The following is a 24,438-nucleotide window of genomic DNA, read 5'->3' on the forward strand; positions in this document are numbered from 1 at the left end:
TTACAAGTAGCTAAATACCAGATGTCAGTATTTACCATGCCAAAATAGATGCTTTATTTTGCAGCAGTGAAATACTGCAAGAAAGAGCAAACATGCACGCATAGCAGTTTAAACGTGATGTTGGTTTTACAGCCTCATTTGGGGGGGAGGGGAATATCTTCACAGTTTAACTGTGGATTAAATCTGATCTGATTCAGCTCTAATCATCTCATTAGAAGCAAATTAGCATAAATTAGGAAGCAACTTGGGGAGAAGTGGTTGAAAGACTCATTATAACTCTTCCTCCATTACTTCCTCATACACACACGCACAGCAAGATACAGGAAGGAAGTACAGATAATTTGCTAAAGGCCGTTATTTAGCCCAAACAATTTCTCTGAAAAGAGGAAATTCAGTTTTTATGATCCACTTCTGAAGCCAGCGACGAGGCCAGATTTTGAATTAAAACATAGATAAAAGTACTGGATGGTTTTGGAGACTGGTAATGAAACTTGAGCATTTTGCTTCCCGGTCATAGGTTCAAATCCAGCTGTAACAGTCAGTGATCATAAGTCAATGATAGCTGTTTGCTGGGTTGTGTGAAACATGCCAGTGTTCTCTCTCTAGTTCTATAACAGAAACCATGATGACATCTGGTATATCCGTTGGCAGTGTTAGTAGAAAAGTCAAACAATAGTTACACAGACTAAACAACCCTCTTACAACTTTGGGTGGACCCTGAAGGTTGGGCAACTGAAATGGTGAGTCCATTGATCAAGACACAATATGCATGCATATAAAGAGACAGTGACTGACCAGAAGAGCTTATGGTCAAAATAGAAGACAGAAAGAGGATGGAAGAAATGACGTGGTGTTATCGACAGAAAGAAACAAGGCATAGAAGATCAAGTGATTTGCTGTAGGTAACACAGTTAGAGAATAGTACAGCCAAGAAATGAATGCCAATCTCCTATGGTCCAGTTCAGTGCCTTTACCAAAATACCATCCTTCTTCTTCGGTCAAGACTGATCCATCATGAAATTCCACCATGTCCAAAAAACAAACAAACAAAAAAAACACATGCATTTTACCAGCAGAAATGGTGATTTGCCCATGCAATCTTAATTCACCATCCTAGTGCATACACATCATGATGCAGTCTTTAATTACATTATCATATACTATTGTTTGGACAGGTTTCAGAGTAGCAGCCGTGTTAGTCTGTATCCGCAAAAAGAACAGGAGTACTGGTGGCACCTTAGAGACTAACAAATTTATTTGAGCATAAGCTTTCGTGGGCTACAGCCCACTTCATCAGATGCATGCAGTGGAAAATACAGTAGGAAGATATTATATATATATGTATAATATATATTATGTATATATATATATATATATATATACATACACAGCGAACATGAAACAATGGATGTTGCCATGCACACTCTAACAAGAGTGATCAGTTAAGGTGAGCTATTACCAGCAGGAGAGAAAAAAAACTTTTTGTAGTGGTAATCAAAATGGTCCATTTGCAGCAGTTGACAAGAAGGTACGAGGAACAGTGGCAGGGGGGGAATAAACAATTAAACAAATAAACAAATGAACAATAAAATAATCTATTTCCCCATGTTTATTCCCCCCTCCCCCAACACACACACACTGTTCCTCACACCTTCTTGTCAACTGCTGCAAATGGACCATTTTGATTACCACTACAAAAAGTTTTTTTTCTCTCCTGCTGGTAATAGCTCACCTTAACTGATACTCTGGGGATAGTGCATGCACCATCCAGTTGGCACAAAGAACCTGTGAGGGGATGGAGCATGCTCATTACAGTCAGAATCTTCAGAGAATTTTGCTGCCAAATTCAGATAAACCCCTACTGAGCATGTGTGAACAGATTTTTTTGGAGGCCTGTAACTTGTCCAGCTTTGGGTGAACTTTGGGTAGATATACATATATGTTAGCTAATAAGGTTCAGGCATTTCAAAAAACTGAGGTTGGAAGGAAATATGTTTTTTTCCCCCACATTAAGAAGAATCCCTATGGAAAATTTCAACCTGAATAGTTTAAATCTGGAAACTTAAAACAATGAAAACAGGGTCTTAGAATAGAATGGGATGGGCAACGTTAGGTATAGGCATTGATAACTGCACTGCCTACAATTTGATATTAAAATCGTATTCTCATAATTTGGATAGTTTCACAAAAGCTTCAGAAACTCAGAAGAGACACTGAATCTCTGCCATAGTATTGCTTTTAAGTATTTACAAATATTTGACTTTGAAAAGGACATTTCATGTTTAAATGGTGACCAGAAGGTAATATATCTCAGACCAAAACTGAAAATCCAGCTGCCTACAACTCCTCAGACTTTGATAAGTGAATTATTATTTTGATTATGATTTTACAGTTTCACCGTCCTTCCAACAAAACAAAGCCTGCCTTAGGAAACAGCCTTCACGCTCAAGTACGTCCAGGAAAAAAAAAAGCTTGCATAGTTTTGATCAATAAAATAGAGGTGTGAAGGGTCAAGAAGAGCCATCACACTCCCAAATTAGTAAGAAAGACATTCATTTCAGCAGGGCTGGCCATCTTAAATGACTGTCTCCAGTGCTCCTCATAGACCTCAGTTCCAGGCTAGCTTGATGTCTTAATTGAATTGACTTTGCTGTAGAAAGTAGAAAACAAAACTACAGAGAGCATGCCAGGAAGGGAGGGTAGGTGGATGAAGGGAATCCATGATGCCCGCTCAGATCATTTTTCCAACCTGAAAATAAATACACGTACGCCGACACATAGGAATGCATTTTCCAAACAGTGTGTCTGCAATTACACGTGTGTGTGCGGTTGCATGTGTCTGCCTTACTGTCTTCTCTCACTCCCATCCTTTTAATATACTTTTTACCTAACGTCTCCTGTAGCCCTCGCTCCAGTTGTGTTTTATCTTTCCCCTTCCCTCCCTCCCATTTCTCTCTTATTTATTATGCCTTTCCTTCTGACTCTATACTCGGTCTCTGTGGCTTTCTCCTGCTTCTTTTTGTCTAAGGGATGCGGCAATGTCTAGTGATTAGAACAGGAGACTGTGGTTCAGGTAACCTCCCGTGTCTCACTCTATCCACACATAAAATTGGAGTAGTAAGACCTAACCTCTTTTGTGCGGTATTTTGAGACCCTCGGGTGAAAGTTGCTATTTACAGTAAGCGTAAAGAATTAGTATCTGTCTTCTTTTCCTCAGCCTTTTCTGTCTCCCTCCAGCCTAGTGATGGATGGTGTGTCTGGCTTGGTTTGCTTCTTTTTCTTTCCCGCAAATCTGCCCGCCTTTCTCTCTCCTTTGCTCTCTTTTCCCCACCCCTAAACCTCATCTTCCTTTTTTCTCCCCATGAGTACAGCTGGATGGAAACAAGAATTTCTGTTCTCTGGGAAATTCTGACCTTTCAAAACGTGTTCTCTTTCTCAGTTGAAATTAAAAGCTGAAGCCTCCGCCTAAATGGAAAGCCGCCCCGCTCCCCCAAACAAAATCAATTTAAAATTACAAAAATGTTTTGTTTTGATAAGGTCAAAACTTTAGACTATACTATACTATAAAAAACAGGTCAAAATTAAATCAAAATAATAAACTTAAAAGGAAACATTTTTACCTTATCAAAATGAAACAAGAGAGTCAAAAATATTCATTTAGACTTTTTTCCAATCAAAACTTTCAATTGGAAAACTTCCATTAAATGTTTTGAATTTGGAAAAACTGCATTTTCCAATGGAAAACTCTTTCATCAAAATTGTTTTGACCAGCTCTGTCCACCAGCTCCCCGTTTCTCCATTGTCCCCCGCAACTGTCTTCTCTTCTCCTGTCATCCTAAAGGTCTCTTCCTTCACTATCCATCATCTAGGTCTTCTTCCCCTTTCCTTGGGTCAGAAACAGGTCTTGGATTATACTGCTGGGGTCATGGTTCTCCCACCAGGACTATGCAGGGCTCCTTCAATGCCGGCAGTCTTCACCACTTCTGTTGTGTTCCTGATTTCCTGTTCTTTGTGCTTCTTTGTTGTTCAGCAGGGAGTAAATGCCATTCCATGGTGAACAGCTGAGAGTATGTCTACCCTGCAGTCAGAGGTGTGACTGTAGCATGTATAGACAGGGCTTTGATTAAGCTAGCTCCAAAAACACTAGGAGTGAAGCTGTGAAGGCAGAGACAGGCTTTGAGTACATACCTAGGATTCTGGGCACGATTGTACAAACCATGCTGCTGTGGCTTCACTGCTAGAGTTACTGGAGCTGGCTAGATCAAAGTTAGTACACAGGCTGCAGTCACACCTATGATTGCAATGTAGACACACCCTGAGAGGTAGCCAGCCAGGGCTACAGGGGCAGAGATGGAGCACTAGTGAGAGGAACTGGAAATGGGTCAGATAGGCCCAATTTGAGTTTCAAAAAAACAGGGCAATATCTGTAAACCAGGACTGGTAGGTATATTACGCAGACGAAAGAGAAGCTGGTGCAGGTTTGGAGACTGGGTGAGAAGAATGCTTTATAGCACAGAATGCAAATAATCAGGTAAATTACTCTGTAGCTGTACCGTAATTGCAGTGTAATTAGAATAATTGCATGTCACCTGCAGGACATGCAATTACAGAAGGTTGCATTTGCATTAAATATTCAACATTTACATTTCAGGCTAAATCTCTCTTTGGTGCAATCCCACACTGAAGACAGCAGAGGTAATACAGGGTTAGATTTGGCTCCTAGTGGTAAAACTGGCACAAACTCAGATTCTGTCAGTGTTTTGTATTTCACGAGGAATTCTCCCTTTTGCAGCGTTTGATGGGTTCTGTTGTGAACATTTATATTGACTGGACAAACAGCTCCCCGGTTAAGTTAAACTTCAAATCATTACCGATAAACACCTGGTAATCATTCACTGAAGCAAGCAATCAAACTGCTCACCTCTGGCTGTGTCTCACACAGACCACACTTCGAGCATAGGCCAAGGCCTCAACTCCGGCTGCTTTGTGCCAATGAGTCAATGCAAAGCAACCAGAAAGCTGCCCTGATGGAGCAGCTAAAATTGCCCTTTGTTGTGGGAGAGTCTTTGAGTGGTGCAAAATTTACATAGCCAGCTCGAAGACATTGGTGCCCAAACTTTTCCTCTTGTTCCCCCCTCTTACCAGTAATGGAATGTGTCCATCCCACCCCTGCCCTGGATGGGGGCTGGGGGCCGGAGCTGTGGCCAGGACCAGGGGTTGGGGGCCGAGCCACGGCCAGGAGTGGGGGCCGGAGACTGGGGGCCAGGGGCTGGGAGTGGAGCCAGGGCCGCATCTGCAGCTGGGGCCAGGGGGCAGGGTTGGAGTGAAGCTAGGGGAAGAGTGGGTTGGGGTGACTAAGCTCAAGAAAGCAGTTGTAAATATTTCTGCAAAGCTTGATTGCAAAATAAATGTGTGCTATTGTTTGCCTCCTGCTCACTGGTATAGTGTTGTGTATCATTACTCTCCTCTTACTTGCTTGCTGTAAAGCACTCCTACATAAAATTTGTACTTCCTGTTCCCCAGAAAATCCCGCTATACCCCCTCATTAATTACCCCAGCTCCCTAGAGCTTAATTGCTTTTTGTCCTCAAAGTATAAAAAAACTCAGCCAAAAGTTTGTTGAGTATTCTCAAAGAGGGGAATTGTTGGTGTCACTAGGTATAAATCTAGGTAACTCCGGAAAATGGCTCTGGGCCTATGTGAACCAAAGTACCTTTATGTTAAGCGCTTTTGTTAGCCTTACTAAACTTTTATAACCTCCTGTGGTATGTGCTGATTGCTAGCAGCTGCAAGGCCGGTTAGCACTAGATGCAGCCAATACTAGATAAAATAGGCGGAAAGCAGATGCTATAATCAAGGTTATACGCATAAAAAAATAGCCCACACAGTGGAAAAGTACAAATAAGAAAAACAAAGGGGGTATAAATACTGGGACCCTGCCTGCATGCGGGTGTGCAGGATTTGAGATTGGTATTTCTCCCTTGCACCTTATTTGAGCTCAAATAAACTTGGTTTGCTTCTCCACCCTGGTGTGTTAATTAGTGTGATGCACACCAGGCAACGAACCCCGCTGTTGCCCCCTCGGGCCCTCTGGGCCGGCAACACAGGGAGCCACAGATTTACAGTGAGTTGATGTGCAAGTAGTACCACAGCAGCCCAATATTCTTTAAAGGCCGTATTCTGACCTCTTTTTATATGGATGTAAGTCGGTTGGAGTAAATGGCATGTATCTGAGATCAATACAACAGAGATCAGACTCTGGCTACAAACTTCAATTGCTGTGCCTCTTGGGATCTATTTGCTGTGGTAGGGATGGAATGGGAAACAAGGCCTTTTTGTCAAACCATTGAATTTTCACAAAAACAAAACCGAAACAAGAACACTGTATGAAAATGTTCTGAAATGTTGTTTTCAATTTTTGACTAGCTCTAATTATTAATTATTATAAAAAATATAACATTTTAAATAATTAGCAGGACTTTTTTTGTTTGAACATTAAAAACTGGGTTCAACAGGAGTGAGGATCTAGGTTGATTTTTATTTTATCCTAATTCAGTCTCCTCTGATAATGTATCTATTGCATTCCTACAACTTAGATGCATCTCACATGCCCACATCCTACAGATCTGCTACAAGAAATCTGGTCTTTCAGCTCTAGAAAGATACAGCTAAAGAAGATCTTCCTAGGGGGTAGAAATAGGTCCATCATTTTTTCTATGGTCATGAGGGAGTGACACTGCATGTACATGTACAAAGTTAGTGCATTGCCTGTTTTCTATTACTGAGGAAGGATTATCCAGTGGTTAGGCTGTGTGTTTCAGCCCTGGGAAGTCTAAGGTTCTATTCTCTGTGCTCTCGCAGACTTTGCTTCTGGCTTTGGGCAAATCACTTAATCTGTTTATGCTTCAGTTACTCATATATAAAATGAGGATCATTGTAATTCCTTACCTCACAAGCGTTATAAGGATAAAAACAGTGAGACACTCAGAAACAATGTTAATAGAGGCCTTATTATTATAATCACAAAACTAAGTGATTGGGCAACAAAATGGCAAATGAAATTTAATGTGGATAAATGTAAAGTAATGCACATTGGAAAAAATAACCCCAACTATATATACAACATGATGGGGGCTAATTTAGCTACAACGAATCAGGAAAAAGATCTTGGCGTCATCGTGGATAGTTCTCTGAAGATGTCCACGCAGTGTACAGAGGCGGTCAAAAAAGCAAACAGGATGTTAGGAATCATTAAAAAGGGGATAGAAAATAAGACTGAGAATATATTATTGCCCTTATATAAATCCCTGGTACGCCCACATCTCGAATACTGTGTACAGATGTGGTCTCCTCACCTCAAAAAAGATATTCTAGCACTAGAAAAGGGCAACTAAAATGATTAGGGGTTTGGAGAGGGTCCCATATGAGGAAAGATTAAAGAGGCTAGGACTCTTCAGCTTGGAAAAGAGAAGACTAAGGGGGGATATGATAGAGGTATATAAAATCATGAGTGATGTCGAGAAAGTGGATAAGGAAAAGTTATTTACTTATTCCCATAATACAAGAACTAGGGGTCACCAAATGAAATTAATAGGCAGCAGGTTTAAAACAAATAAAAGGAAGTTCTTCTTCATGCAGCACACAGTCAACTTGTGGAACTCCTTACCTGAGGAGGTTGTGAAGGCTAGGACTATAACAATATTTAAAAGGGGACTGGATAAATTCATGGTGGCTAAGTCCATAAATGGCTATTAGCCAGGATGGGTAAGAATGGTGTCCCTAGCCTCTGATCGTCAGAGGATGGAGATGGATGGCAGGAGAGAGATCACTTGATCATTGCCTGTTAGGTTCACTCCCTCTGGGGCCCCTGGCATTGGCCACTGTTGGTAGACAGATACTGGGCTAGATGGACCTTTGGTCTGACCCGGTACGGCCATTCTTATGTTCTTATGTTATAGGTCCCTAAGTTTACGTAGCACTCTGACACAGCTTTGTTAAAGCAAAGAGTTAAGGTACATTGGCAGATGACTAATTTAAAAGGTGTGATGAATCCAGTGAGAGTTATTAATACAGCTCTGATGCTTAAATTTTGGTATAGGCTTGTGTGGCGGCCTAAGATCATTACTTTACCCTTTCCCTGTCCCTCTGTATTTGGAAATTGCAGACTATGTGGTTCTAAAAGACATGCACTGTTGTTAGAACCCCACTATACCTAGGTCAAGTATCAGAGGGGTAGCCGTGTTAGTCTGGATCTGTAAACAGCGACAAAGAGTCCTGTGGTACCTTATAGACTAACAGACGTATTGGAGCATGAGCTTTCGTGGGTGAATACCCACTTCGTCAGACATTATACCTAGGTGTGATCTTCGGTGGCGTTACTTTGTATATTTCCTGAGGTCACTGAGAGGAAAATTTCCAACGGAGTTAAAGACTTATCTCTGAAGTTCCTTGCTATTTTGGGGGTTCCATCAGGGCCAGCTTCTGCCTTCATTTACATATGCAACACTATTAACTTCAGGGATGGAACGGAACTTAATCTGGCCAAACCCTGAAGTTCTCAACTGGACAAAGTCCTTGTTGATTTCAGTGCACTTTTTGCTTCTGAATGACTACAGCCCATAACAGCATACAAATATTTCACAATGGGGCCAGACAACCTGTCTAACTCCATCCATTTCTCTATCCTTGGAAATTCTGTAGTCTCCTAACTATTTGTCTCATTGTTTTTTGCAATCTGTTCACTGCTCCAGTTTCTGTTGTCACTGTCTTTGATAGTGTCTGTTCCGCACATTAATGGCCTTGTGTATGCGCTGAAGGAGTTTCTCCTGCGTCCCTCAGTACCTAGTCCTTTCTTAGCTAATTACTATGTACCATACACCGGAGCTATTGGACCTCAGGGTAATCGTTTTGTTGACAATGTGCAGCAATAACCATATAATAACAATGCAATTATAGAGCATTTATGGAGTTATTTGTGCCATGTCACATAAGGAGTCAGCAAATGTAATTTACCTTTTATCCCCAAAAGAGGACAGAGCCTTTAGAGCAGAGGCAGAGTTCTCATTAGAAGCCCTGGCACAGAAACCAGCTTTAAAAAAGTCTTAAATGCTAAATGCGCTAAACCAACCCAAATTATTTTTGTTTGTTTGTTTTGTATCATCCCCTAGAAGTCCAGTGCTGACAGCCAATTAACTTTCATAAACTGCCAAAAAAACCCAAACACCTCACTCACATATTCTAACTAAATAAATACATAAAAATGTTCCCCATCAAGTTCTATCTGTCTCTTGACACTACTTATCTGTTCATATCAAACTCCTACCAGGTGCAGCATGATTAAGAAGACCAAAAATAAAACTATTATCTATCAAGCTAACATTTCCTCACATCATCTGTAGTAGCACATTGGCTGCTGCACGGATGCTCAATCATGTCTAGTGTTGTAGGGTGACATTTGGATAGGAGCCATTCTGCTACAGATTAGGAAAGGAAGCAAAATTTTGCAGGGTGGATATGAGTAGTGAAGAGACATGACAGATAAGAGAAGGGGAGGGGTGAACTGACAGGTTGAAGGATACTGTCCAGAATAGGACAGTCTGGATAGAAGGCGGTGGGCTTTGAACAGATTATCAGGAAGGCAAACTTTTTTCAATATCATTGGACCTTCTTGCCAAAGACTGGTATATAACTGTATATATATATTTCCTTTTCTTTTCAAATAAAAGGAGATCTAGGCTTTCAGACCAACCTCCGTACATGGTAGCCTGGAGCAAAAATGTTTTATTCATGAATGATATCTTTTATATATAACACATAAAAATATGAAACAATAAAAGTGATATATACCTAATAATGAGTGAACCAATAAACCCCACCAGGCAACTTAGCTCTGGAAATGGAAAAAATGACTTTGTATAACAAATTGCAGAATTATGAATCCTGTTTGAAACTCTTTTTTATATCAGACCATTTACTTTAATTTTTACTACTTGCAACATTCTCATATGTTATATTGGGGGTGGGGAGGAGGAGGGGGGAGTACAGTGTGCTCCCAAACATTAAAGGGCTGGAAGCATTTTTTTAACAGAAACTTACTGGGTAGGAAGGTAGCGGGGAAGAAAGAGCTGAAGGATATAGGCCATTCACCACCAGAGCATCTCGTCATAGACCAACGATGAACTAAGCTTCATAACACTCCTGCAAAGCAAGGAGGTGTCATCCTGGCCATTACACAAACAGGGGCGCTGATGCACAGCGGTATTAAGGCCAACGTTTTTTTAAATCACTCAGCAACTTTGGATGCCTCAGTTTTGGGGATTTCCCAGCTGAGAAGCCCAGAGCTTGATTTTCAGAGGTTCTGAGGATGAACACCCAAAGACTACGAGAGTTCAATACAACTCAAGGTCAGGTCCAACATACTTAACCTTGGTCTCTATGCCAAATGCATAGGGTAGAACTATGCAGTGTTGTAGTAGGTGTGCTGGTCCCAGGATATTAGAGAGATAAGATGGGTGAGGTAATACCTTTTACTGGACCAACTTCTGTTATTGAGAGAGACAGGTTTTCAAGCCACACACAGCACTGTCAGGGTAGAATTGGCAGCCACAAAATCAGTAAGAAATGACTACTTGTTCTCAGATTGTATTGGCAAGGGATCACCCCATGGAGCACAGAGCAGGGACCATCTGTTAAGTGCAGGTGGGCAATTTCCTTCACAAGGCATTCCTATATTATACGTCTATGTGTCCATACTGAATCTTTGAAGTATTCTCCTGACTGTAGTGGACTAACACCCTGCTCCGGATCTCATTGAAGTCAATTGATTTCAGTGGGGCAGGATGAAACTCTAAGTCCCTCAAAGTTGATTTGATTTAAATTTCATGTTTGTTTGGTTTTTTACCATGATGTAAATGGTGGTGGATCAGAAAGTGAGTTTAGGCATTAAATACAACATACATAATCCATAATGTGAGCTGCAAACATGAGCCTTTACGTAACGCTGCATGTGGTTTTAATTAATGACAGTGGAATCTGACGCAGCTAAAATCCAGGGCAATTCTAAAAATTTAGCCCACAGCATGGCTCTGAGCTCCAAGCTATTTCCTGCTCAATCACTGACTCCAGTAAGTTCAACAAAACCATAAGGCTTGAATCTACTCTCCATGATGTAATGCAAGTTGAGAGGATGGTTTTGAGGCCAGTTTTATGCCAGTTCTAACAAATAGTCACATGATGACTATGGAGTTAACTCAGTTTAAATAAAAATAAAAAAAGACATTAGTACCTGACTCTAGATGCCCTAGCACATAATAAATATTAGAACCAAACTACAGTTTGGAGAAAAACTAGAAATATGTATTACATCTCATGGTTTTTAAGTAAAGATGGTTGGAAAATATTCACCCCTTTCTCCTCCAAGGAAAAACTGAGCTTTCACTAAATATTTAGTTTAGTCAAAACCACAATTTTCTACTAAGACTGTATATTTTTAGCCAATCTTATTTTTAAGCCATTCTTATGATTTTTCCAGGGCTGCCTCATGGTTTTCAATGCTTGAGGTTGACAATATTGGAAGGAAAAAGTTAGTACAGGGAACAGCTCATGAAATAGAGCAGGCATTTATTATGGCGACAGAGGAATAAAACTCCCCTGTGAGTCCACTTTTCTTTATTCAAACCACCCGTCCTTTTTTATTATTCCTTCTTTGTCTATTCCTTTTCTTCATCCTTCTCTCCTGTCTTTGGAGGGAGACCAATTTGGTTGTTTTGTGCTTGCCACAGATTGTGAAAAATGGTGACTTGTATTTTTTTGCAAAAACAAAAATAATTGAAATTTCAATAAAAAAAAACATTTCAGTCCAAAAAAATGCATCTTTAGGCACACACACAAAAAAGAAGGAGCAATTTTTACATAGGAAGTAATTGTGTTGCTATTCTGAAGTTCTAAACATTTTGGATCCAAAAATAATAATAATAAATGCAAAAATGTGGTGTGCCAAAATAGGAAAACATTTTGTAGCAATTTTGAATTTCTGAAAAACATTGACTACCTCATGTGTTTGCTTTTCAAAGTTTTTTGGACAGTCATCCAAGCCTTCCCTTCACATACAAATGTCTATATCTATACCAACAGAAATTTTGATATGAAATAAGGCTAAAATCATTTATTAAAAGCAGCAAAACTTTTTGGAGCAATCATTCCATCCAGGATTTCCTACAAGGGTAAAGAAGGGCTGCCTACCTGTTTCCAGATGTCTCTAGCCTATCTGATCACAAAACATCCACTTATATATATATAGGGCCCTACCAAATTCACAGTCCATTTTGGTAAATTTCGTCATCGTCGCATGATTTCAGCTATTTAAATCTGAAATTTCACGGGGTTGCAATTGTAGGGGTCCTGACCCAAAAAGGAGTTGGGGGTTTTGCAAGGTTATTGTAGGGGGGTTGTGGTACTGTAACCCTTACTTCCACGCTGCTGCTGGCAGTGGCACTACCTTCAGAGCTGGGCAGCTGGAGAGTGGCAGCTGCTGGCTGGGAGCCCAGCTCTGAAGGCAGAGCCGCCACCAGTAGCAGCACAGAAGTAAGGATGGCCTGGTATTGTATTGCCACCCTGACTTCTGTGCTGCTGATGGCAGGGTGCTGCCTTCAGAACTGGGCACCCAGCCAACAGCCACTGCTCTGCAGCCTCCTAGATCTGAAGGCAGTGCAGAAGTAAGGGTGGAAATACTGTTACTGCCCTAAAATAACCGTGTGACCCCCCTGAAACTCTATTTTGGGTCAGGATCCCCAATTTGAGAAACCCTGGTGTCCCCCATGAAAGCTGTATAGTATAGCATAAAAGCACACAAAAGACCAGATTTCACAGGGGGGGAACCAGATTTCATGGTCCATGATGTGCTTTTCATGGCCGTGAATTCAGTAAGGCCCTATATATACTAACAAAATATTACCACTATTTTATATATGTATATTACCACTTACAATATATATGTATTGTGGCAAATTGCCGGCACTATTATGATGGGTCTCACGCTTTCTCTTCTTTGGGGGGGTTCAGGGCACCATTTCTTGCCCCTGAATTGGAATATTAACTGCCCCACTAGTGTCCTAGAGGAGGGGAGTGGAGAGGGAGGGACCTGGGCCCACCCTCTACTCCAGGTCCCAGGCCAGGGGCCCTGAGGATAGTGGTGAACCACTTGAACTGGCAGTTCCTTCCCCTGGGCTACTTCCCTCTCCTGCCCTTCAGCTTGTGGGGGGGCTTCCTGCCCTCCCTCTGCACAAGCCAAGAGCCCCTTACCTAGGGTCTTGGACTTCTTAGCCCACCGCAGCACTTCTCCAAACTTTCCTCTGCTTCCCTTCAAACTGTTCTCTGCTCCAACACCAATCCTTTCTTCTCCAACTCCCACACTGTCTGATTGAAGCAGGGGGTTTTTATCATGTGACTGACTGCAGGTGCTTTCATTGGCTTCAGGTGCTTTAATTGGCTTCAGGTGCTCTAGTTAATCTATAGCAAACTTTCTTCCCCTTACAGGAAATAAGGCTCCCTTCTAACCCTCTCCTGCTGTCCTCTGGCCATGCTGTATCACAGTATATTGTAAGGAATGAGTGAAATCAAAACAGCACTCTCTGTTACTGGCTTCTAGATACATCTTCAGTCATCACCAGTCTCTCTCTTGAACAGCTCTGTCTTCACACTTTATTAGACACAGTTGTAAGCTAGAAAAGTAGTAGAAACAACTTCTTTTGACTAGTCCCAAGCATCTGAAGCCTATAGGGAAATTGCAGATTACGTAAAATCCTGACCCCATTGAAATCAGTGGCAAAATTCCCACCAACTTTAATAGTGTTGGGATTTAAGCCACAGAGGCCACCTTAGCGCACATATGTACAATGCAAATGATTAAATATTTAGCTTCTGGGTTAAAATGTAGCATTGTACAAATCATATTTCATAAAGTCTACCTCTTTTTATGAGTAGATCTCAAAGCCCTATGCAAAGGAGGTAAGCATCATTATTCCGATTTTATAGATGGGGAAACTGAAGCACATAGAAGGGACGTGGCTTACCCAAGTTCATCCAGCGGGCCAGAGTCCAAACCAGGAACAGAACCCATCTCTCATGAATCCCAATTCAGTGCTCTATTTATTAAGCAATACTGCCTCAGGGTATAGAGCACAAATTGGATTTTCCAGGTCATTAACAGATGTTTCCAATACAAAGATGTGCTGATAGCTGGCTCAACCAGCCAGTCAGAATGTAGCCATGGGAGGCATGGATCAGTGTTGATGTCTCACTCCCCGTGAGTACCTGGCCCAATCTGGGGAAGCTAATGACCCAACCAGCAGACCAAGTTGGGTGATGGATCCTGATCACTTGCCACAGGAGGCATATTGAGCATATGCTAAGAAGAATGTGGCCATGTTTTGATAGTCAGTCATTAATTCCAAAGTGCCCTAATTTTAGACAGCAAGAGCATCAGTGATAATTTTCCAGGAGCGTATATTACCTGCTTGTACTGGTATCTTCCCTGGCGACTAGATACCACTTGTTCACACGGAAACACCATAGGCCATGTTTATATAAGATACTGAAATCCATGCTAGAGGATACATTTTTTAACATGATGAGATCCACACTTCTGCGACCCCTGCTCTAATCTCTCATGGGAATTGTTCTGAAAATTGGCTTGTAACTCACCTCAAGATGACAAACATTTTTTTTAATTCCATTCCAGTACAAACAGTTTCAAACCCAAACCTCCATCATCACTGTCCACAACACTTTCTAGGTGTTACCCATTCCTCAGCAGGTGATTCTGACTAGCTTCCTGGTTTAAGTACAATTTCCTGTCAGGGAATGTATAACTATGAGCTCCAAAAACCTGGTCTTTCTATATTAGGTAATAAAAAGGTAATAATTGGAGATATACCAATCTCCTAGAACTGGAAGGGACCTTAAAAGGTCATCAAGTCCAGCCCCCTGCCTTCACTAACAGGACCAATTTTTGCCCCAGATCCTTAAGTGGCCCCCTCAAGGATTGAACTCACAACCCTGGGTTTAGGAGGCCAATGCTCAAACCACTGAGCTATCCCTCCTCCTGAACTCATCCAGCTTCAGTCTCCTGTCTGTCTCACCACCCAGCCATGCCTATGCCATCATCCAACCTTTCTCCTCTATAGCTCTTGTCATATATGAGAGATGCACTGCCTTAGGGGTCAGGAATCCTTAGTTCTATACCTGACTGCCAATGACCTGCTATGACTGTGGATGAGTTGCTTCCCCTCCTTATGCCTCTGTTTCTCCTCCCACCCACTGACGGTTTAGATGAGTGTTTTTCAAAATATTGGGCATGGCTGCTTGGGGTACATATGGAAGATGTATATGTTAAGATGAGAAGTTCTTTACTAAGATATGGCCAAGTTGATGTTATGCTCATGACACACACACACACAAAGGTTAGATGAAAACATTATCTTGCTGAAAAATTGCAATGTAACAATACTTTATTTCTTAGAATCCAGAACCTTAACACACAAGAAGCAGTAACAGAGAGAGACAAAGCAGGCTGCTCCCTAAAGCAGCGAGGTTCAACTTCAACCCACCTTGGTCTATGCTGGCTCTTTTCAGACTGACTGCCTAAGATCCATAGAGCACTCTTCCCTATACAGCCCGCTAGCCTGCATGCAGGACCAAGAAATCCACTAGAATTTAAAGTGACAGTTTGTAATTTTTTTAGAATGAGTTCAATATGTCAGTTGCAGATGGTGGTGATTGATTTCCTTCTCCTAATGCTTTCAAAAGTTTGGGAAATGATAACTTAAGGTGTAAACTCTTCAAGGTAAGAACTGTCTCTACCTTATGAGAGGAGACAAAAAGAGAGGAGTTATTTAAGTTACGCACCAATGTGGCCACAAGAACAGATGGCTATAAACTAGCCATCAGCAAGCTTAGGCTTGAAATTAAACAAAGGTTTCTAACCACCAGAGGAGTGAAGCTCTGGAACAACCTCCCAAGGGGAGCAGCAGGGGCAAAAAACCTTACCTGTCTTCATGACTCAGCTTGATAAGTTTATAGAGGGGATGGCATGATGGGGCGGCCTACAATGGCATGTAGCTGACCTACGACTGCTTGTAGCAAATATCCCCAAGGGCCAGTGATGGGACACTAGATGGGGAGGGGATCTAAGTTACTACAGAGAATTCTTTCCCAGATATCTGGCTGTTGGGTCTTGCTAAAATGCTCAGGGTCCAACTGACCGCCGTATCAGCAGTCAGGAAGGAATTTTCCCACCATGTCAGATTGTTAGAGACCCTGTTGTTATTATTTTTTTTCCTCAGCAGCCTGGGGCACAGGTCAACTGCATGTTTAAACTAATGTAAATGGTGGATTCTCTGTAACTTGATGTCTTTAAATGATGTGAGGACTTCAGTAACTCAGCCAGATGTTATGGATCTATTACAGGAGTGGGTGGGTGAGGTTCTATGGCCTGCAATGTGCAGGAGGTCAGACTAGATGATCACGATGGGCCCTTCTAGCCTTAAAGTCTATGAGTCTGTTTGTACAGCACCTAGCGCAGGGGACCCTGGTCTCTGTGAGACTTGCAGGGGCTACTGTAACACATGTAATTAATTCACACTCTTAAAAAGACAACCTCTGCCTGATTGATTCGCCATCTCTTTCCAGATCCCCTCTACAACACACAGCTCTGAGGGACTATGTCCTCTGTCCATAGACCTCTTATTTCCTCTTGCCCGTCGCTATTATGTTGTTGTTAATCTCTGTAATGGTGACGTTTACCTCTGGCACATATTCTGGGCATGCTGCTCAGAAGAAAGATGGGGTGGCAAATATAGCCGTATTCTGCTATAATACCAGGGAGAGGAGGAACAAATTTATAAGGAACAGTTGAAAGTGTCCATTTCCAGACAGGTGAATTGCTTGCGCTAATGGTTGCTTTGAAAGGATTTTTATTTAAACTTTTCCACAGAGGCGGTAAGCATCAGGGGAAGATGCTCATTTGCATGTAGTGCTAAAGATATAAGCCCCGGAGACTGTCAGCTCTCACGTGCAGGCTCTAACGATACCGTTAATCTAGGCAGAGCCTTACCTAGAAAAGTGCTCAGACATAAATGGTTTTTATTGTGCTGACCCCAGCATTGGGCAAATATTGGACATCTTCTGCCAGAAGCCAAAGTGATTTATTTATTTATATATATAAGGATATATATATTCTTCCCTCTGAACAGAGTGGACAGCTGGTGAATCCTGACACCTATTAATCTTTCAGGGCACAGTCATTTTCTGATACGTAACAACTATTTTTCAATCTTTGGGGCATCAGACGTGGTAATGAATAATTTCATGATATACTTACTGGACCGATGGGTTTTACATCAGGTTTAGAGGGGTGAAGGGAAGGAGTGTGAGGGCAGGGAGGATGGCCTATTATGGCCTTTTCCCTGTGGCAAATAGAGAATTTGTTCTAATCTACCCCTGAGGGGTGTGTGTGTGTGTTCAACTTTCTTGCTGTCAGATAGGTTATATGTATTTCAAAGCTCTCGGTGTCGCTAGTCAACTATATTGGTAGAGCTGTAAAAGTTTTAATCCTCCCTCTGCCCTGAAACTGAATGCTCAGTGCCGGCTGTTTGAAAGAGACCACTGCATTTTATGAGCTCAGGCACTTTATTTTATGCAGAAGAGAAATAAGCACATGAATTAATAACCTTATAATTTAACCCACTCCGCATTAAAAGGAAGAGATGGCTATGTTGTGTGTCGGAGCAGGGGGACTGATGGGCAGGTGAGATTGAAGTTAACACATTCAAAATAATAATGATGATAATTATTACTAATAAAATCAAACAAACCAGAAAACAACAATAAATGGATGCGAACAAGGATGGGTGAACTTCTTTATTTTAAATAGAAGCCTTCTATCTTGAACCTGAATTTAAACTTCAGGAGAATCAACAGAGATTCTCTTCTCCACTTTCAGGTCCCAGCTGAGATGGGAATTTGAAGTGTCAAAATACCATGAGCAAAAGATGCCAGGCCCTACTAAAATGGACATAAGCATAAGGTATGAACGAGAGAGCCAGTCTCAGGAGATTCTCACCCTAAGTTTGAACAACTAAGCTGTGGAAATAGTTTGGATAAAGGTCAAATATACCTCAAAACTTTGGAATATGGAGGCTGACCTGACTTTGTATCTTTTCATGTTCACATGTCACAGCAACTCAGGGAGAGGAAGGATTGTCCAGTGGTTAGGCTACCAGCCTAGGGTTGAGGAGACCTAGCATCAAGTCCCTGCTCTTCCACTGACTTCCTGTGTGACCTTGGGCAAGTCATTTAACCTCTCTGTGCCTCATTTCCTTATCTGTTAAATAGCACTTCCCTTCCACACAGGATATTGTTAGGATAAATACATTACAGAATGTGATGGACTCAGATGTTGGGAACCATATACATAGATGGGATGGGGTTCTATTCCCAGTTCTGTGACTGTGAGAAAATCATTGAACTTTTCTGTCCATCAGTTCCCCCCAGCTGTGAAATGGGAGTGATTCTAATTAAAGAGATGGCTGGAGTAGGTATGAAAGAACCCCTTGAATCTAACTTGGCACAAGGAGTCCCCTATGTAGGTACAAAAATATACTTGGGGTAGCTCTTTCTCTCTCCTTCTTTCACAGCCTCTCCTAATGAGAACTTGAGCAACTCCACTTGAGTTGGAACCTTGAAATCCACAGTGTCCAAATGCGTTTGATAAGAGGCAACCCATTCTTCTTCTTAACAAAAATTTAACTCGTAGCAACAAGAGGCAAAGCATCCACTAATACTGCAAAGGTTAGAAGGTCTTGCAATGTGACACACATTAAATAAAGTGCTGTGGTGCCTGTTAGAGAAAGGTGCCAAAGTCCCAGTGTTTGAAAGAAACTCCCTCTTTAAAGTTTGCCAGCTCATTAGCAGTTTGAATCAGATTCTTTTTTTCCTGTCTAACCTAGATAATTTGGCAGCCTGAAGAAGTATGAATTACCTTCCCTAGAGCAGAGGAAATGTAATCCTTCAGAACGGAGGTTGGGAACATTTTGAGTGGCTTCCTCTAAGAACATTGATTAAATCCACCACTAGTTGCCATGCTAAGATATCCAAGACACTGGAATAAAAGAATGTCTGCTCTTTCTAATGATTATCACTCAGTGTCAAGTATCAGAGGGGTAGCCGTGTGTGGTTCATTGCGAGTGGTAACCATCCTGTTTGGAAAGGTTTCAGCCCATGCCCAATTAAAAACTATCTGAACATAAATAATAAAGCCTTAAATAATAGATCTTAATATAATGCGCTTCAGAGGCTATATTTTATGGAGGCCATATCCATTCCCTGTGTAATGACCTCCCACTCCCCAAACCTACAGAGCTAAAAAGATTAATTTGCTATGCTGTTTTTTAATATACAAATGTATTAGCTATTTTTGCTTTTCCTCCCTTAAAACTAGCAAAGAACCAAGCACTCACCACTGTCATTTCTCCTGGTTTTGCGGGAGAATGGAAGGTAAATCACATGCATCATGGTATAATCCTCATCAGTGCTTACATATATCTCATATGCAGATGTAAGCCCTGTGGCTTGAAGCCTTAGAGAGTAAAGAGCTCTCTTTTGTCATCTGCTGGTGAATTGGGAGAAGAGCAGCTCAGAGCTGCTTAACAACTTCAGATGGGCAAAAGTTCCATGGAGGAGTGAGTTCTTTGTGGGCAACTGTTGGAGAGCAAACGGAATTGACTGAATGGGTCAGGCAGCATTTGCATTTTTTGTTGTGGGACATTTGGGGGCATTTTGATTGAAGTACAGTAAAATTTTCAGTTTGAGGGCAATAAAATGCTATTGACCTTGTTGGAAAACACAAGGCAAGACACTGAAAGCAAATGTGATTTGTGTCACCCTGACCGTGACTGCTGTCAGGCACAGTTGGGTAAAGGAGCCTGGATAAACTTGGGAAAACCAGAGCTATTTACTTTTTGTTGAGAGTGCCTCTGGTTGTGAGGGCTCTGTAAAGGGGTGTAGCTATTAGTGATGCCCGGGGCTGGTCCTACACCAAATGGTGCCCCAGGAAAGGAGTGTCTTTGTCTCTCTTTCCCCACCCCCCATTTGTTAAACTTTTGAATACCTTATTTTTATTGCATTTGTAGCCCATTTCACAATGTTGATGCACAATTTGCATGAATGATTTATCCCTGCCATATAAGATGATACATTTGCATGCTAGGATCTGTAAATCTGTATTTTTTTCATGCCATATAGAACTAAATTAAAAAAAATGTTTCCTCTAAGCTTATAGAAACTTTTAAATTTTAAGAATAACTGAAATGTACTATCATAAATAAATTGAACTGTGCACCAACATTGGGTGGACCAGTATTAAACAATGTTACCGTAGGAGACTGTCTTAGAATGTTAACCTTAGTCCTTTAGTTCAACAGATCACTTTTTTTGCCTTTGCCCTTGAGAACTGAACCACAGCATTAGAAAGATACAAAGACTGGCCAATGGCATTTTCAAGTGATAAAATAGCTAGCAATATCAGTCTTTCAGCAGCCATCATTGAAGATATGTTTTACTGAGCCTGAACTTCAAAAATCTGTTCTAATCACTCACAACTGTGACCAACAGCATGAACAGAATCCTCAAAGCTATCTCCACATTAGGAAAAGTGTCCTTCAGCACTGCATCATGAATGGATTGGAGAACTTGGCATGCATCTTGCTTCCCATGTGGCAAAAATGTGATGGATATTGTCCAGTTCGACATAGAGGTCTTTATCATTGACATCTGAACATTCCCCATGTGTCAGCATCTGGTGGAGGTCTGTACAACTGTTCATGAGTTTTTTCCCATCCATTGGTCATACAAAACCTCCCAAATCTTTTCGTGGTGCTTCATTTGTCTGAACCTTTCTTTGATGGACATTCAAGCTGTGTCAACAAACGAGCAAAAAAACGCCTTCTTGAATTTTTATTCCGAGCTTCCTATCACCTCATCTCTGCAGTCTAAGAAAGTCATCAAACATTATGTGTTAATCACGGCAAAAGAAGTAACTGTATTTCTTTTATATTGTTGTGTAGATAGGGATTCAATAGATATCTCTAGCGATTCATTACATATGTCCTTTATTAATCGTTACTTACTCTCTTCAAGTCTTAAAAAGGAAATACACTTTCACAATAACACAATAGAAGGGTTTAAAATATCGCAGGTGGGCTCTCACTTCATTTCAGTTTGTTCTTATAGCTCATTGACTGGGAATGCACTGCCTCTTACATACCCTCGAGGACAGGGCTAACAACATTCTAGGAGGTTCAAGGAAAATTTAGTTCTTGGAAAGTCTGGAAAGTTCTTCAAGACTCTACAAAGGTCCAGAATACTCTAGGAGGCGAGTGAAAAATGAATCCACATATGGAATATCTGGAGAAGGTCACAAGGTGGTAGATTGTATTGAACAGGGATCACCGGAGCCCAGCTGAGGCAGCTTGGGCTGAAGCTGCAGAGAGAGCAGCAGTGGGCCTCTCTGCCCAGCTGCAGAAGCTGAAATCATGCCAGCTGGGTCAGGTAGTGCAGCCCAAACAGTACTAGCCAACCACCATGCTTGGACTTCTCCAATCCAGGATGACTGACTGTTAGTGGCGAGCTGGGGATGAGGGGAGTGGATGGAATGCAAGAGCCATTCACAGTTTCCAGAAGGACTGAGGGTGGGACTAGGGTTCAGACACCCTGGGGGATGGGAATCTTATGATATGGAATTTGTTGACTTATTAGTTGCTGGCTTTCCCAAATTCATTTTGTTATCTCCCCTCACCCCATAACATTTCCTTTGATTTAACCCCTGGATTCAGTGCTTGCAAAAGGGGAAGTATAGGCCATCAAGGCCCTCTGAGGTGGTATATATGGTTTCCCAAGTTTCTGGATGGGGGCTCAAGCCAGAGTCAGTTAAGTCTTTAAGGACTTAACTAAAAATGATCATAATGGACACACAATGGGGCAAAATTAAGGTTTCATGGGTAACCTTAATTCTGATGTTTCCTAACTTCTGAATGCTTTACTTTGCAACCTAAATATTCTTGTAGCTTATTTTTTATATAATCCATCGATATACACACACACTGTGCCTTCCATCCCCGAAGAGCCCAAAGCACTTTACAGCCACTGCTGAAATACAAGCACCTCAGAGGTGGACTACAGAAGCCATTCTGGGATATAACTGTTTTGAACAGGCAATTACGAGAAATATAATGCCCATATATTTCTGCCAAATATGGATAGGCAGAATAAAATCACTCACCTTGGATTTGGACAGGACACAAGGGCTTACCCCCACACTCTTGGGAAAAGGGTCATGATATTATCAATGACTACAGATGGATTAAATTATTCGGCCAAAACTTTTATTTAGCTTCAGGTTGACCGTAACATTTTGTGAATTTGTGTTAATGTTGCTGCAATACTTCAGTCAAGAAACAAACAAAACCACTTTTCATTTTGACAAAGCATTCTGATTTTTTTTTAATTTGAAATAACTTTTTTTTTAAATTTACTTCAATTTCATTTAAAAAAAATCTTTTAAAAGCTCGAAAACAACAAGCTTTCAGCTCACCAACACGCATGCCATAGCCAGTCTGCAGCTACTGAGTTCGCAATTGAATTCACTTGAATATTAGTGTGCCACAGGAGGTGTTATCGCCTGCCCAACAAAAGAAGGCCCCTCCACTCCCGACAAACCACAAAGCAAAGTGGTTCCTAAAGTGTCTCCCGGGGATGCAGAGAACCCTGGGCTACCACCCCTTAAAAGATAGCGCTGCATCATGTAACAAAAGTGGTCGTGTGGACGCAGGTATGCACATATACCCAGCGTTATACCTGTGTCCAGCACAGCATAAGGTGGACACTCCACATGGGTATGGGGAGCATGTGTGATCATGTACATTATCCAGTACTTCAGTGTGTGCAGCAGTGTAGAATCATAGGATCATAGGACTGGTAGGGACCTTGAGAGGTCATCTAGTCCAGTCCCCAGACATAGCCTAGCAGGCAACATCACACTAAAAACACAGTAGCTCTTCTAGCTGTGCAATCTAACAAGACAAGCATACATGGGGAATATTACTGTCATCATCATCAGTTTACAGATGAGGAACTAAGACAGAAAGAAGATTAAGTGACTTGGCCAAGGTCACACAAGAAATCTGCAGCAGGAAGACCTGAACCTCCATCATGTAAGTGCTAGAGCAATGCCTTAACTACAAGACTATCCTTCTTTTTTCTTTTTGTTTTTTTTTGGGGGGGTGGGGGTGGGGAGTGGGATGGGGAATAAAAAGATTGTACATTACTCCCAGAGTTCTGCAATGTGCCCAGCTCCTGCAGTAGTGTGGAAAGAAACTTGGTGCACCCACCTTCCCTTCCCAACCCAATGTAATGACGCAAGATAAGGCAAAATAGAGCCCTAATTTATCATGTCTTCACATGTCAGTCAGGCATGTATCTCATCAACTTAAACCAGGGGCACAAAATAAATAAATAAATAAAAAACCACAACAGGGAATTCAGAGACTGCCACGTTCCCTGTACAACAGCATCCTATTTGATTGAATAAACCCAGCAACATATCGAGCGCACACATGCTCTTGGTATTGCTTCCTTTCAGAGTTGAACTAGATTCAGTAGGGAAGAATATCCTGTATGATTTCAAACCATTTTACACTCTGGAGTGATAATGCAATTTTGTTTTAATGTCTGTGTTCCCTCATACCAAGGTTTCTAGATAAATCAGGCTCTCTGCAGGCAATTAAAACTGTACTTGTGATTGAGCCTTAAGGGAATCATTCCATTAGAAGTATCCAAAAGTTTAAAGTGAGACAGATAGTTGGTACTAATTGTCCCCTAAAACTTCCCCTTATAATTTAATAAGAACGAGTCCCATAGATTACTATTCAGGTAAGTAATGAGTACTGTCAATTTCTACTAACCATGGGAGGACTGGAGCAGATTTTTTCCAAGTACTGTAATTTGGCCTGATTCTGTTTCCTTTTGATCATTATCACTTTCAGATTGAAGAGTTGTATTATTTTTTGCCTTTGCTGTCTCAGAAAGATCATTCCCATTACTAAGTATCAGACTATTTTACCCATGTCCCATTTAATAGCTCCTTAAAAATATTATGTGAGCCTAGGAAATTATTTTCTCACTTGCTAATAATATTTGATGGGGGGGGGGGGCGGGGAAAGAGATAGAGAGAGAAAAAAACAAACCCATGAGCTTGGAGTTAATGCCAGCAATCTTCCAGAAGGATTTCTGACCTTTCACAGTTTGGATGTTCATTGCTACCCTATGTACTTTTCTCATTGCTTACATCTTTCTACAATCTTATGGCAATGGTTTTGTTTGAAGCGGG

General features: G+C 41.4%; 1 long non-coding RNA gene across 1 annotated transcript in view; it reads right to left on the bottom strand.

Annotated features, from left to right (window-relative positions):
• Positions 1 to 20,685: 20,685 nt before the first annotated feature.
• The window catches only part of LOC120407505, a 91,948-nt gene continuing 88,195 nt past the window's right edge, over positions 20,686 to 24,438 (bottom strand). Inside the window, exon 4 of the long non-coding RNA XR_005600072.1 lies at positions 20,686 to 21,043. This is a non-coding gene — a long non-coding RNA (uncharacterized LOC120407505). The remainder of the gene's footprint in view (positions 21,044 to 24,438) is intronic.

The sequence above is a fragment of the Mauremys reevesii genome, linkage group 6, assembly GCF_016161935.1.
Source record: "Mauremys reevesii isolate NIE-2019 linkage group 6, ASM1616193v1, whole genome shotgun sequence".
Lineage (NCBI taxonomy): Eukaryota > Metazoa > Chordata > Testudines > Geoemydidae > Mauremys > Mauremys reevesii.